At 43.5% G+C, this 16,061-nt stretch overlaps 1 protein-coding gene across 5 annotated transcripts in view; it reads right to left on the reverse strand.

Moving 5' to 3' along the window:
• Positions 1-16,061, reverse strand: part of RERE (arginine-glutamic acid dipeptide repeats) — a 473,712-nt gene that overhangs the window by 260,185 nt on the left and 197,466 nt on the right. The gene's annotated exons all lie outside the window — the stretch shown is intronic.

Consider the following 16,061-nt stretch of genomic DNA (forward strand, 5'->3'; position numbering starts at 1 on the left):
TTCACCACTAAATAATGTAACTCCACCTTGTGATCAACATCCAAGTGCCTGCTGAGGCTATCCACCAGCAAATTCTGGGCTCTGGGAAGGTATGCTGCAGATAGAACTGGTATATCAGGAGCCACATCACCCTATAAGTTCCATACAAAGGGAAGTGGATCTTTCCCCTCCCTACCTGTTTACATAGAACATAGCTGTTTTATCAGCTGACATTATATGACTTGACAAGAATAGATGAAAGCTTTGCAGGTTTTTCAGACTGCTCTGTGTTTCAGAATATTTACATGCATTCTTGTTTCCTGCAACATCCAAGTCCTGCAACCTCCAAACCCTGGAGGTTTTTCGCCTTCCTCTGTAGCATGGGGTACAGATCACAGCTGGAGGATTCTCTGCATCTTGTGGTCTTCAAAGTATTTGAAGGCTTCAATATCTGAGATATAGGTGAGAGGATTGTTCTAGGAGGGGTGGGTGAGATTCTGTGGCCTGTACTGTGCAGGGGGTCAGACTAGATGATCATAATGGTCCCTTCTGACCTTAAAGTCTATGAGTAAGTCCTCTGCACCATCTGGCTAGCCATGTGAACCTCCCAACCTAAAACAGAGGCACCTGTAGTCATCTTGTTGAGAGGAAGGAACACATACGCACAATTGTCCATGACCTTTCTACCAAGTCAATGAGGACCTCATCTTGATGAGAGCTGTCATGGTGGTTTTCATGCTATGTTTGTTTGGTACATACACTGTTTGAAGCCAAGACTGCTGGGAGTCTAGTTAATGACATTATGTAAAATACATGGCACCAAATGCCCACAAAACAGAGGGGACAAACCTGAACTGGTGTTCAAGGGTTGTGTGTGTAATCTTATCAGACTGCTCTGGGCTTGAAATCTATCCCTCATCCTGATCAAGCCTAAGGTTGCTTCTATAAATCTACGATCTGTCAAAGAGAGTCCGAATAATTTTTTCTTCACACAGTATCCTAGGGATGTTAGGAAAAGTACCAGTACAAAAATTATGTCAGGGCTTCTAGGCATGCCCCACTCATCAGAAACCAGCAATTTAAACATGGACATATGGTGGTGCCACCTGGCCTACATGGGGCTACTGTTGCTACTACATAAAATGCTCTCATGAAGACCCAGGGTGCTTTCACTAAGTACTTTATTGATAATGGTTGGTTGGGACCAACCATAAACCTGAGGAATCTTCTCTGGTAAAGGTGATTATCCACATGAAAGCATGCATCTTTCACACAAAGCTGTTTCCTTTGCCAGGGACAGTTGCGTAGCCATGATTCCCAGTGCATTACAATGGCAGTTGTCATTGATCTGCATGATGTACTAGCAGAATCAATCATAGCCTGTAACTAAGTTCTGCCTCCCGTCATTAGTGAGAACTTAAAACTGAACTCTGCTTTGCTGCAGCAATTTGTCTTTGAAATCTAGAAACTTTGAAGGATTTAAAACGTCATACTTGGAGTTCAGTGTAGGATGGAAAAAACAACAACTCAGCTCCTTCTGCCAACACAAAGCTTAGCTTCTCTGCCCCATAAGGATAGAAATGCATATCGCCCTTGCCCAGCTGGATCCCATGATTTGCAAAATGTCCAGGAGCTCAACCTTGTCTGTCCTGACCTCCTCTAAGGAGATCTGGAACTCTCCCCAGAGCAGTGTCCAGCATTGCTTTTGGTCAGCTAGAGTAAACAAGCCGGACTAATTGCCTCAAATGGAGATAAGGAAGATAGCTGAATCAGCCAGTACTGACCAGGGTCATTCCCCACTTCTTCTATACCCCACCTCTTCTATGTTCAGGAAGAAGTTCTAGATTCACTCATTAAGGCTGTGGTTCTCAAATGGTGATCCACGGTGACTTTTTCAGTGGTCCACAGGAACATGTTCACAAGCATGTGGTGCATCATCCATAGCGTCACCTGCAGGAGGCATTCTTGGATCTGAAAAATGATTTTGCAGTTCAAGACGTGTAACAGCAATCTACCTTAGAGAAATTCTGGGCCAGCGTGACCAGAAGTTACTCATATCTGTCAGCACACGCAGTCAGATTTCTTTTGCCATTTGTATCAACTTATATGAGAGAGACTGGATTTTCGTGTTTGTTGCACGTTAAATCCAAACAAAGGAATCAGCTTGCAGTGGAAAGCGATATTTGTTGTGCATTATCAAGTATCATTCCAAACATTGAAAAGCTTGTCAGTGAGAAGAGAATGCAAAAATCTGTTAGTAAATAAATTTCAAACAAAAATGTTAATTGTCTGCTCTTTTTTTAATCATGTCTCAAAAAGGAGGTGGTCCATGAAAATTTTTTGACTGGCCTGATGGTCCAGGGATTGAAACGAGCTGAGAACCACTGCCTTAAGGGAAGAAATTATATAACTCTCTGTTAGACGGCAAAGACCCAGGATGTCATGTGTACCAGCTTCAGGGGCCCATACAGGGCCTAAATGAATGGTCAAAGTTGGGTTGCAGAGGTCCCCAAGGCATAAGGCTAGACAAGGCTGGTTCCAGGAAGCTCTTAATTTCTTATCTGAATTCCATTCCCTCAGTGGAATCAATGACAGTTCTTCCAGTACATCTGATTCGCCTGAGGTTGAAAGATCAGATCCAGCTCAAATAAGCAGTATCATCAGTTTTGTTGAAGGAAAGCTGTGGATAGTAGACAGAATGAGGGGGGTGGACTTTTTTCCTCATTGCACATTTCTCTTGACAGCACCAAAACATTCAAGGTGAGGATAGGTCTGGACAACAGGGACATTGCTGACCCATAACACACACAGAGGAAACAGCGCGGAGTGACAGCCACCTCCCCCACCCCCCGCATGTAACTGCTGAAGTTTTCAGCAGTGATATGATTACTTAAACAGATGGAGATACACATTTCTCTAAGTCAATAAAGGCAGTGCTCATGGTCATCACTGACCAAGAAGGAACATGGAGAGCAGACAGCTTTTAAAGCTGAGCATAACCTATTCCCCATACTAGAGAAGGAGGAGATTTCCTTGGGGTGGAGGATACTTTTCATTCATTAGCTACACTAATAAAACTAGTCACACTAATTACATTTAAAACTGTAGAAAACTTTGAAATATTTAAAGGTTAGACCAAGCTCAAGCTGAAGATAAAGGAGAATCTCCACGACACTGAAGATTCTGACTTCGGCCACGTAGCAGAAGTAACTGGAGAGGCAGTCACTCTGCACTGCCCTCACTGTCCTTGGGCAGGAGCATGAGGGAAAAAGAGCAAAGAGCATGGACTAATGGACACTGCTTGCAAGAAGTCTGCAGTCTCAGGTCCACAGAGCATACCCATACGGATAAGCATGCAAAGAGTCGCCAACACAAATACAATAGCTAGTGAGCTACAGCAGCACTAGTTTGCATTCTTATAATTATGTAATCTGTCACTTCAACAAAACTGCTGTCTTGAGAGCATACCAAAAGCACTGGCTAAAAATGGGTATTGTGTGTGATCCAACTCAAACACAAGGGCATCTTGTTCTTCTAATGGAGAAACACACAGGTGCAACAAAAATGAACTATGTACTGCAGTACTGCAGTACATTCCATTACGAAGAAAACAAATGTTCACTTTAAGCCCGTTTTACAGCACCGCACATCTTTTTGCTTTGGAGAAGACATCTGTTTCACTGCCATGTAATTTGTATTTAAACAACTTGGTACTGCAGGCAGAAGGAAAAATCGTTCTTATCTGATCAAGAAGGGATTCATTCCAAATATTTTTCATTCCTATGTTTCAGCTTCCCTCGCCTCACCCTTAACCATTCCTTCAACAGAACACATTAAACAATAGGTTATTAGTTAGTAATGAAAAAGTTAAGGTTCCTGTTACAATAACCCAATTTCAGGTCAAGTTTTTACATATGGACATATATACACTGACACCTGTGAGTTTATGCCATGATTTTTGTGCACACACATATACTCACTAAAATTTATACCTGAATGCTTAGATTGTCGATTTAACAAATTTAAATTATTGATGTGATCCTATAAAAACTAAATTAACAAAAAAATTGTCTATTAGTGAAGACATCTGGTGTATTATAGCAAGAACAGTTAATGATATTATCTGGAACCCTATAATCAATTTTTTTTCTCCCACAGCTCTATCATTACACTGTATTAGATCTGTGTATATCTGTAGAATTTATTAGATTTCAGTGCCTGGTGAAATATTTGCCAACTGGATCAGGTTCAGATCAGGCTAAAATGGTTTTGGAAACACTCCTCGTCTTTAAAGATCAATAAAGTTACTTTTATGCTGCACTGTGTCAGCTGCCAGAAGATTTATGGGCTTCCTATAGAATCCCTTAGAAACACAGTACAGCGGGTTTGTAAGAACCACCATCTTTACATTTACATTTCCAGCATACAGAGCCTTGCGCTGCCAACAGAAATATTGGTAATCAATTGCAAGGAGTCAGTCACCCAGAATTAACAGAAAGACAAAATGTTTGCCGAAATCAATATAATGAGTAAAATTTGCAATCAGTTCAGCAAATCCCAGTTATTTAGTAAGCAACAGGGATATGAAAAATGCAGAAGAACTCAGTTATAGAAAGCAACAACAGGATGGAGGGCAATAACTAGAAAAACTGGCTGATGGGAAGAGAAAAATTCACTAGTATCGTGAAAATCAGGATACAATTCAACAGTAGATGTGCTGACTGGGTCAGTACAATACTTACCTGTCTTCCAAATTTTTGTTACGTCAAGGAACAAGAGCAACAGGAACATTTGTAAAATATTTTTCTGCTGTTCTTAACTCCATCTTGAAGCCCTACCAACTTTAGGAGCTGAAAGACTCCTACAATGTGCAGCTGGTTTTTGAACCTGGCACTGGTAGATCTCAGCTGGCTACTAGTGATCTTTGTGAGCCAGTTTCAGAGGAATGAAAATAAGGTATGAGATTTAAAATAGCACCTTTTAAAATGCTCAGTTTAGCCTTACTCTTGACCTGTTTTGGTACCAAAAAATGTGTGGTATTTAATGGGCAGAATTCTGTCTGTCTCTCATGTGGGGGGTAGACAGTTAATTAAAGGAACTGTCTCCTCCTCCCTCAGACATCCCATAGTAACCCTACATGCAAACAGAACTAAATGTTTCCTTAAGTGTTCTTTTACACAAACATGCTGTGAAGCACCTGAGTTCTGCATTGTACCAAGTACACTGAAAACAAAAAACTTTTCTTCCAAACGAACTAGTGATACTCTTATTTCTCTGAAGTATACTTTCATACCAAGCCCTTACACAAATTTCAGAGTTTAACCCATTTCTTAAAATCCAAACATTAAAATGAACCCTAACAGTAACATCAACCCTAACAATGTAACACAATGACACGGTAGAAGTAAATCTCATCAGCTGCAGCTAGGGGGTGAAAGGAACAAATGTCTTACAGGTAGGGATGTCAAAGTGTAACTGTGTAAACAGAAACCAATAAGCATCAGCTTATTGGTTTCTGTTATGGTTACACGCTGGCTCCCCAGGAATAGGGCTAGCAGTCCCTGCCAGCTCTGATCCCAAGAAGCCAGCTGTCACCCTGAGGGCTCTGGAGTATAAACCTACTGCAGAGCCCACAGCAAAGCTTCCCTTGGAGCAGGGCTAGCAGCCCCTGCCAGCCCCGCTCCCAGGGAGCCAGCTTTGCTGCAGGCTCTGCAGTATACTTCAGTTTACATTTTTAAACAACTTTTTACATCCCTACTTACAAATACTGTCCTATCACAACCTGTTCCCCTGGGGGGGGGAGGGGTTTGGAGGGAGAGGGGTGGCAGCTGTGATACAACAGTAAGTGTAGGTTGGAGCATGCCCCCAGCCAACCCCTCTAACCTGCCTGCTGCGAAGCATGGCAGCCTACAGGAAGCTGGGAGCCAGGTTGTGAATGCTTTGCCCCTCCCAATGCAGAGGGGTGCCCCAGCCAGGGTGCATCGGCTTACTTTCACCTCTAGCTGCAGCTCCATGAAGAGTTCCGTTCACACATTTGCCACAGGCCATGAATCACCACTTACTTAAAATGGTAAGAATAACCTCTCACTTCCACGTGATCAGCTTTAGAGAAAGCAACCCAGCATTATACGATACCAGACCAAGCCAAAAAACTAACAACTACTGGGCCAGTTCTCAGAAGTGCTGAGCTCCCACAACTCCAACTGAAGTCAGTGGGAGCTGTAAATGCTCTGACAAAATCAGGTCCATGGTAAAAACTCAATGGTATGAAACCTCTGAGGAGGACAATGAATGATAAAGTTTACTCACTCACTTTAGTGCATCTCAGGTCTGAAACAAAAGCAGAGTGGGCTGTATATCTTTAGAACTTGGGTTCTGTGAGCCCAGGCTTGGTTTCATATAAAATAATGCCACAGGAGAGGGGGAGAGAAGACTATTAAATATAGAAAATGCATCTTCTGTTTCTGACATGCACTTCCATTTGCAATATCACTGCTTGGGAAGAAAAGGGACAGCACACGATCTTATCAGTCAGGACCGGTTTACACTAAGCCAGAAGGTCGGCTAAGATACTCAACTCCAACTACATAAATAACATACCTGAAATTGACTTCACCTTAACTCAGATTTCTCTGGCATCCTCACAGCAGGTCAATGGGAGAAGCTCTACAGTCGAGTTCTCTTATTCCTCGTGACTGAGGAGTGCCAGAGTTGACATAGGCGCCCTCAATGTTCGATTTAGCGACTCTTTACTAGACACATTAAATCAAAGGCCAGAGAATCGACCTCCACAGCATTGATCTTCCATTTAATACAGACATGGTTTTACTCCCACCTGGCGAACTTGTAACAGCACTGGGATATTTAAGGTATTGCTTTTAACTGCCTCTTGACTAATTGAACTTACCACAATGTTGCAAAACAAGCCAGGGAAGAAAGAATACATGGAGAGAATGGCATGGGAGGGACACAATCCAATATCACCACTGGACTCAGTGGAGATGATGATGTTATCTGAGCCTCTTTGGAACTCGATCTGGTCAGCACATTTCTCAGAATTAGGATCCAGATGATCCAAGTTTCCAAAGAGATGGTGGGGATGGGCAGTCATGATGGTTGAAGTTTAGTTCAGCCATCAGTTTTTCTACCAGTTTTTCTTTAAGAACCTGTAGAGAGGCAATCATTCTGCTCCAGGTGGTACAAGGGTTAAACCCAGCCTCGGAGAAGGCTGAGACTCAACTGTTGCTAGCAGTTGAGGCAAACAGCAGCCAATTGGGGCCCAGCTGGGGTTGTATAAATAGGGGCTCCTGGAGAGGAGACTCTTGTTCCAGCTGTTGAGTAGAAAGGACCTGGCTAGAGAAGCTACGGAGGCAGAGAAGTGCTGGGGAAGGGCAGGCAGAGCTTGGGAGCTGAGGCCTGGTTCGCAAGTTCTGAGGGTACATTAGGCTGCAGGAAGGCAGCCAGGGCAGCAGAAGGCAGCACATCCACTCTTGCCAATAGTAAGTGGCCATTTCAGACTCCAGCTTGACCCTGACACAGGGACTAGATGGCAGTAAGTCACTGAGGCAAAGTGGGAATAAAGGTCGGGGGTTCCCTGGGAAGAGAGGACCCCAGAGTGCGGGGCACTGTGAGGAAAAAAGCACTGTGGACAGGAGGGACACGGGGCCTGAACCAGTGAAGAAGACAGGTAACTGAGGGTCAGACACTGACCAGCAGAGGACCCTCCAAGGCTGAAGAAATAATTCCTGAGGAAACCAGCAGGAGGCAACGCAGCAGTGAATCACTACTTGTTACAGAACCCAAAAAGAGAGTGACAAGTTGAAGAGGCTACTCCTTTTATCCTGTCCCCCAGTTAGGCCTAATATGCAACACACCGATTCCAATCCATTCGTTTCTAATTCTTTACTCCTCTTATTTACCCGGGTTCACTGGAGATCCCACTCCACCTCCCTACCTTCAGCAGGCTTCCCGTCCACCCGAGGGGCAGCCACCACCAGCTTCCCAAGGGATGGAGCTGGCACCCTTAGAAAGTAGGAAGGATAAGGGCGCTCCTGAACATAGGGAGGTTGGGGGACTCAGGTGGTGCACCCACCTCCACCCTGCCAGGGCTGCAGATGGGAATCTTATTTACAAGTCATCTTAATGCAGTCCTTGAACAGTATCAGTCTGCCTTTTTTTTGGTACTAATTCAGTCTGCCTCACCCTTGCAACTTTTTCCATTAGCATTTGTTGCTGTACGTTATTGTGCCATTCGAGGTACACCCAGTTCTTATAGTTAAGCTCACAATCGGGGTACGTTAGTCTGCTCAATTATCAAAACAGTATTTTAAAAACTGTTAATTTAAAAACACAGAGAATACATGGATGATTCTTGGAAGTTGTGCAGCATAAAGATGTGTTGCAAAGTAAGTGGAGGGTACAAGCATTCCTTTGTAATGCCTAAGTGGCCCTCATTTTCCTCCTACCTCACTTTGCTCCAGTGTTTGAAGAGGCCTTGTGAGGGGCAGTCCTAAAATAGGTGTTTGCAATAGGTGAAAAGTAAAGACCTCACAAAAAAGGGAGTGTGATGGTCAATAGGCCTAAACCCATTTGTAAATTTAATGTATTTCTTGGTGTTTCCTTCCCTACCCCAAAGATAAACACTTCAGTTCCCACAGCCTGGCACTCACAAACATCCCTTCAGCAACTCCCAATGTGTGTTCATTCAACTGCGGTGGAAAAACCTGGTTAATTATTGACATTTTCAAATGTCTAAATCATGTTTATAACGAGCAAAAAGTCAGTTTCATAAATCCCATGGAAGCATTCGTTAAACCAATATATTTTCTGTTCCTTCGCTCAACCCTAAACCCAACCTTTCTATTGAAGGTTCTTCTGTATATACTTCAGACCCACACTCAACACAAATTCTCATCAAAATCATGGTAAGCGAAGATGGAAAAACCCATTAGATCATCAAATCCCTCTGCCTAGGACGATACAGTCTTCAAGGAAAGACATACAGTATTAAATACTACTTTCCTAATGAGTTTGATCATGTACAAAGACTTTACACTTAGCCTCCAAGTCAAAAGCTGAGTATACTAATGCTCTCAACAAAAGAGCACTCAGTGAACCACCATCATGTACACCAAGCAGTTTACTTTTTTTAGCTAGTCAACTGTGGCATTGTCAAAGCCTGAAATACAAACATTGAATATTTATTAAGAAAATTTATGGCTGACTGTTCAGCTTTATTGAAACTTAAATAGAATTAGATGAATCTTCCTCTCCCTCCCCCCAGGCCTTAGTGCAACACTGTAATCCAATTAAATTCTGCAACAACAACAAAAAGTGGTCCCTTCATAGCAAATTTGAGTGATAATCATTAAACTCATGATTGGCACAGAGATGCTGGTGCCGAAAAATAAGCAATATTGTTAAACCCTTTCTACTTCATGTATCTTTTTTTCTGAGCAAAAATCGGTTTTCCACCCTCCACTATCAGATCATCCCGTTTTCCTCATGGAAATTTTCATCAAAATGTTGAGACTTTTCATGAAAGGCTCATTTAACATGTTTTGAAGGTATTCCAGAACAAGGAAAAAAGTTACCTCCAAAACCGTATCATAACAAATTGATGTTTCTTTTAAGTTTTTGACAGTTGTATATATTAAGCTCACATTCATTCTCTCAAGAGTGCATTAAACCATAAACAATCCCTAAAAGTACTTTCTAAAGAGAATGTGGTTCCCTATAGGAGGGGTGGGGAACCTTTTTCGCGTCAGCAGCCACTGACGCACAGAAAACAATCAGTCAGGGGGCCATACACATGTGAGAAGTAAAAACAACAAAACCCCTCACTGCCGTGGCTCTCTGACTGAAAAGTCCGCTATTTTGAGACCTATTTCAGCATCCCTGTAATCCTCATTCCACAAAGGTTAAGGGATGTCTCAAAATAGCCCATTATTTCGAAACACGGCGCTGTGTAGACGCACCAAATTTTGAAATGTGCTATTTCAAAATTCAACCAAAATAAGATATGCAAATTGCATATCTTATTTCGAGTTTAGGGTGCTGTGTAGATGCACCCTTTGTGTGCTGCAGCCCCACCATAGGCCAGCATGGGGATGGCATGCCAAGCTTCAGGGGCCCGATCCAGGCAAGACAGGGGCTGCAAGGTTTCCCACCTCTGCCTTATAGTGATGGCTAGTACCACATACTGCATTGGTGCAATGGCAGGGAGAAAAGGCTGTCATGTGGCACAAGATCTAAAATGGGTCAGCAACCTTTCCGAAGTGGCATGCTAAGATTTAACCCTCCTGCCCTGGGGCCATACCCTTCTCCCAGGATGGGGGAGGAGCTCTCTCTACTGCCCACTCCATGGACCACCTGGCTCAATGCTTTCCTTTCCGGGGACTACCAGTTGCTAATGGAAACTCACTATTAATTACATAATTACACCAGACACATTTTGTTAGTGCTGTAGCTGGGGAGAATGGTTTAATTTACATTATTAAACAGATTAAGCATTTTAACTTTCTCATGTTAGTTTATAAAACTTCATTTTTAAATAAAGTAAAATATTATGTCCAACACAAAAAGTTTCAATGTTTGCTTTTTTTATAGAGAGGTGAGGAACTTTTCTGGGTTGAAGGTCACTGGCCCACAGAAAAATTAGTTAGGAACCACACGAGAAGCAAAAATCTCTTCCAACCCCCCCCCCCAACCCTCAATTATGTGGCCCCCAACTGAAACAACTCACTCTTCTGGCACTCCAGCCCCCACAACAAGAGGAGAAGGGACAGGGGGACTGAGGTTCAGGGCTTCTCATAGGCTAGATTTACTCTTCTGGGGTTCCAGAGTTAGTGGACTTTGTGGATCCCCTTAGGCTCTGAGGTGGGAACAAAAATGAGGGGCTCGATGTGTGGGACAGGGCTGCCAGTGAATGGGATGGGGATGCAGGACAGGGTGAGGAGGACCGGGTCTGGAAGGGAGTTTGGCAGCAGGAGAGGGTGGGAGGTGGGGGTACGAGAGGGAGTCGGGGAGTGGGAGGGAGTTGGGGGAATAATGCAGAACAAGTGAGAGAGTGAAAATGCAGACAAATAGTTGGGAAAGGAGGCAAAGAAGTAGGGAGTAAAGGAAAGTAAAATTGTATCCCCACTCATCTTCCCTCTGCTCCAGCCTCACTCCCTTCAGCCCCATGATCTCCTCCACCGTCTCATGCCCCTTCAGTGCAACCCCTATTCCCTTCCATCCTGCCCCCACAGCCTGATCACCTGCATCATTCCATTTCCTCTCAGTGCAACCCTGCTCCCTCCCATTCTACCCCTGCATCCTCCTTTACCCCCTCCTACCCTTACATCTCTGTGCCCCCAGGGGCACTCACCAGCAAGGCTAGGGTGTGGAGAGGCAGGGGGAGGGATATGTGCAGAGTCTCTTCCCTGCCAGGACCAGCCTTTTGCCTGCAGGCTGCAGCTCTGGGGCAGGCAGATGCCAGGGCTGTCTCCACCCCAGCTGGTGCAGAGGGGCACTGGGGAAGGGGCTTCCCACCCTCATGCACAGATTGCGGGGAGCAGCCTGGGCCCCCACACACCACCCGTAACCAGCTACCCAGCCCTGGCTCTGCAGAGCAAGCCCAGCCCATTCCCCCCGAAGCAGGAAGCCTGTAGCATAGGAGGAGGGTTAACCCCTTAGCTCACGGGAGCTGCATGCCCAGGCTGGACAGGGTCAGCCCCAGGGATGTGTGCACCTCTCTCGCCCTGCCCCCTCCCAGCAGGAAGCCAGATCTAGTGTTCCAGCCTACTACAGCTGCAAGTCTGAGGCTGGAGCCACAGCACAAGTTCCTGCCCCGGGAGCCACGGGAAATCAGCTCGCGTGCTGCTTGTGGCACATGTGCTGGGGGGTTGCCGGCCCCTGGTCTAAAAGATAAGGGCTCTAACTACTGTTAGCAAAGGCACACCATCTCCCACCTGGCAAGGGCACAGTGCTATTATACCTGAAAATTTAGTTTCCAGTGAGTTCCTGCCCGAGACTGGGACAGCAACCTTTATTCATGCCTAGATCCACCAATATAGATTCAGCCTCTGAGTGGATTATTTTATGCTGAGTTATTAGATACTCCAAGGCCAGATACCTATGTTATACGTAACTGATTTCAGTATGTCTCTTCTACCAGTTTGCTACAACCATATGAAACAATGAATGTCAGCTCTAGGTCAGCATGACTAACATATGATAGAAGAAAGACTGTTCTGGGTACAGATAGATATTACCAGCACCTGTCAAAGACTGTATGGGTTACAAAAGATAATATGTTGGAGGTGTTGTCTGCTAGAAATTAATCTTCAATAGCCACCACACATCCAACAAAAAGGGTCAGGCTGTGAAACTCTGATACATATTGAGTAGTCCCATTGAAACGCATGAGGCTACGCAGGTTGCTTATGACATAAGCAAAGGTACAAAACTGGTTTATAAGCAACTTAGAAAAAAGAAAATGGACTCCACAGCACTGCCACAGTCAGCTTATGCATGGAAGCTTCAAGTTCAAACAGCTGTTGCCCAAAGAGGGAGCAGAACCTTATGCTACTCAAGTTAATCACACTTTTGCTACTGATGTCAATGAGGCCAGAATTTCATCACGAGTCTTTATTCCAGAGGACACAGGTTTATCTTCAGATCTCACACATCATATTTTACTTCACAACTGCATTATAATTAGTTTTATGCAACCCTGAATATGTGAAGGAGGTGACCCTTGTTGAAATGTGTTTGTTAGGGGATCACAAATGCTGTGCCACTTTCTAATACAGTTGTACCTAGAAAGGCAAAATCACTTTAAGACCGCTTGTTCTTTTTCCTCTAGCTCCCATTCGACTTTCAGGTACCACATTACAATATCAAGGGTTAGCTTCTGATCCAAGTGAAGTTTATAAGAATGAGCTTTGGAACCAAGTCTGCTACTGCCACTAGACCTGTTAACACCACTTGAGGAGCAACTTATGAAAAGAATGAAACAGCTTCTCAACACTGTACCTCTCCAAGTGAAACAAAATCATGAGCAAGACAAGCAGAGAGAGAAACTACAAAGAGAAGAGAAAGAGAGAGAGAGAAGAGAGAGAGAGAGAGGAGAAGAGAAGAGAGGAGAAGAGAAGAGAGGAGAAGAGAAGAGAAGAGAGGAGAGAAGAGAAGAGAAGAGAAGAGAGAAGAGAAGAGAAAACTAAAGCTTTATCACTGGGACTTAATGGCCATTGGTGAAAGGCAACTACTCTTCAGGAAAATCAAAAGAGATGTGCTAGTATTTTTAGAAGAACAGATTCATGTTAAAGAGTCAACAGAGGGACTTGTAATAAGTGCAATATACTAATGTGAGAAAATAGCAATGTAAACGCTATGACAGTGGGAGACTGAAAGACCTTGAGAAGGGAGGAAAATTTTGGTTTATTTCCTAGGCAGTTTATTTTCTAGAGCTGTGGTGTCCAACCAGTTCTGAAGCAGTAGCCACCACAGTGGTTACTGCTATAATGAACTAGCCATATTCAACTTGCCAAACAGCCACATGTGGCTAGTGTACTGGACAGCACGGATATAGAGATTAGACTACAGACTTTTCGGAAACAATCCATAACACTTGCCATGTCAACCTTTCACCTCCAGAAGCAGAAGTGGCAGGTCAGACCATACAGAGCCATCAAGCTGGGTGTCTTCCTAGCTCTCCCTCCTCTTTTTTGTTTAACTCACTTCAATTTTTAGCAGCGTTGAGATAGGAAGTAAAGTTTTAATTACAAAATTAGCCTAATAAAAAATTTATTAAAACTAAAAGGGAGCAACTCTGTCAACATAAGTTCTCAGCTACTTGCGGAGTCTATCTAGCAGCTTTGTTTAATAGGAGAAGGGTTGGATATATATCACTGAAATTACTAGGTGTCAAACTCTGCAATAAGGAGTAGTGGGTATGAGGATACAAGACCTATTATTGGGACACTCAAGCCTGTTTTCAGTTTAAGTTTTTAGAACGAAAAGGGAACTTCATTAGCCCTATCCAAAGGTGCAAGTCCCTGGTCATTTTATCCACACAGAATTAGACACAAAACAACTGGGTAATTCGTCAAGAGGATCAGGCAGTGGACCATGAATTAAGACTTTTTGGGGGGCTTGTCTACACTAGTAAGTTACTGCCCTATAGCTTTCTCCGTTGGGGGGTGTGAAAACACCCCCCTCCCAGCACAGCAAGTTAACAACATTGTGTTCCAGTGTAGAGCCCCCCAGCACTGTTAGTTACTCCCTCCATGGAGACAGTTTCCCTTGTGCACTGGGAGAGCTCTCAACCCAATGCTGGTGTGACCACACTGCCATGTTAAAGCACTTTAAACTTGGAAGTGGAGACAAAGCCTGTGAATCTAATCTCAGCTCTGTTGCAGAGCTGCTTATCATTTTAGCAAGGTCACTCACCCATGACTGTTGCATTTTACAAATGGCAACAATCAATGGCTCTCCCTCCTCCCCCTTTCTCAGTATAAAAACAATGATGGGAGAGTTCTCTCCTTAGACTGCACCAAAATCACTAGAACCACCAAGTTAAAAGGGTTATCAGTAAGAAAGAACAAGGCTGTCAGCTGTGCAGCCAAACCCATGTTTAGTTTATGATAACGGAGAATATAATGAACTTAATTAGTTGGTGACATTTCAAAGCTGTTGTTTTTTTCCCCTGCTTCACTTGACATGTTTTGCTAAGGGCAAAACAAAATTGTGTTTTCTTGTTGGAATTTGGCATAGGAAAGAGCTCAAGGGTCCTTCCCATTGTACATACGACCCTTTCCTCAGCAGATAGATCAACCGTGACAAAAATGCTCCAGATCCATTTTCTGTTAGCAAAACCAGCATCAGTCTCTTTTTAAGTGTTCATTATGCCCACGATTTTATTGACAAAACCATCAGGGGAATTACAGAACCTATAGAATGAAGGGGATAAGCATACAACAACTATATTCCTTCTATAAACAGGAATCAGCAGCTTTCCTACCATTACACATCCCTGCAAGCGTGAGCTACACACAGAACCTCAAAACAAAAACAAATTTAAGATGCACCATGCGAGGTGGTTGATTTTTGTTTTTTTGTCATTGTTGTTTTTAAGGATCAAAACATACTGCACTTTCCTTCCCAAATTGTTTTCCAGACAGCTTTTATGTGTTGTATTACACCAATACTAACAACAGAAGCTTCAGCTTTTATTGCTGTTAATACCCTCAGCAATTACAGTAACTCAGCAGGAACTTCTACCCAGAATGGCAACTATCACAACGTAATTCAGCATTTCATGAGCGATTCCACTGAAACACCAAGGCACCTGCTAATGTACAAAAACTGTACAAATGGGGTTTAACGCATTACTGGAACCTGGTAGATAAAAGCCAACACTTTCTTTTTTTTTTTTTGAACATTTAAGTATTTTTCATGTTTACCCACATTATTCTTGTTAGAGATCACAGAAAATGAAACAAATATGGAAGCAGGAACAAAAAGCTGGAGACACAGGAAGCTCCTAGGCTTCAGAGTAGTCAGGAAAGGGAATGAAAAGTTACCTGAAAGGAGGGATACTGTAAATAATGGAGGCCTCTAGAGAAACAGAAAAGCATAGACATAAATATTGAAGAAAGCTATCAATGTGACAGGTGAAAGGAAAGTACACCTTCTCCCACACTGCATCCATGTAAAATTAACAGGGGGAGGTGGGGTGGAGGGAGCAGCTAGAGAAAGCGAAGAGACCTTTAGCAGAAACAGATGGCAGGTAATCTAAACTAGTAATGTGTCAACCTGGCACTGTAATTATTTATTGCTTTAACTTGTAAATGATATAAACATTTGTGACATAAAAGCCGCTAAAATAAAGGAGGTTCTCAGTTAAGGACCTCACTAACAGCTCATCCATGGTATCCAGCATGCTAACCACGTGTGGCTATTTGGCCAGTTGAGGGTGGCTAGTTCACTATAGCAGTTACAACTGTAGTGGCTACCACTTCAAAACTAGTTGGACAGCACGGACCTACGCTGTAACACCTGGAGGAGGAATGTGGAAGTTTCCTACTGTACTGTAACTC

Source organism: Pelodiscus sinensis, chromosome 24 (assembly GCF_052426305.1).
Source record: "Pelodiscus sinensis isolate ZL-2025 chromosome 24, ASM5242630v1, whole genome shotgun sequence".
Lineage (NCBI taxonomy): Eukaryota > Metazoa > Chordata > Testudines > Trionychidae > Pelodiscus > Pelodiscus sinensis.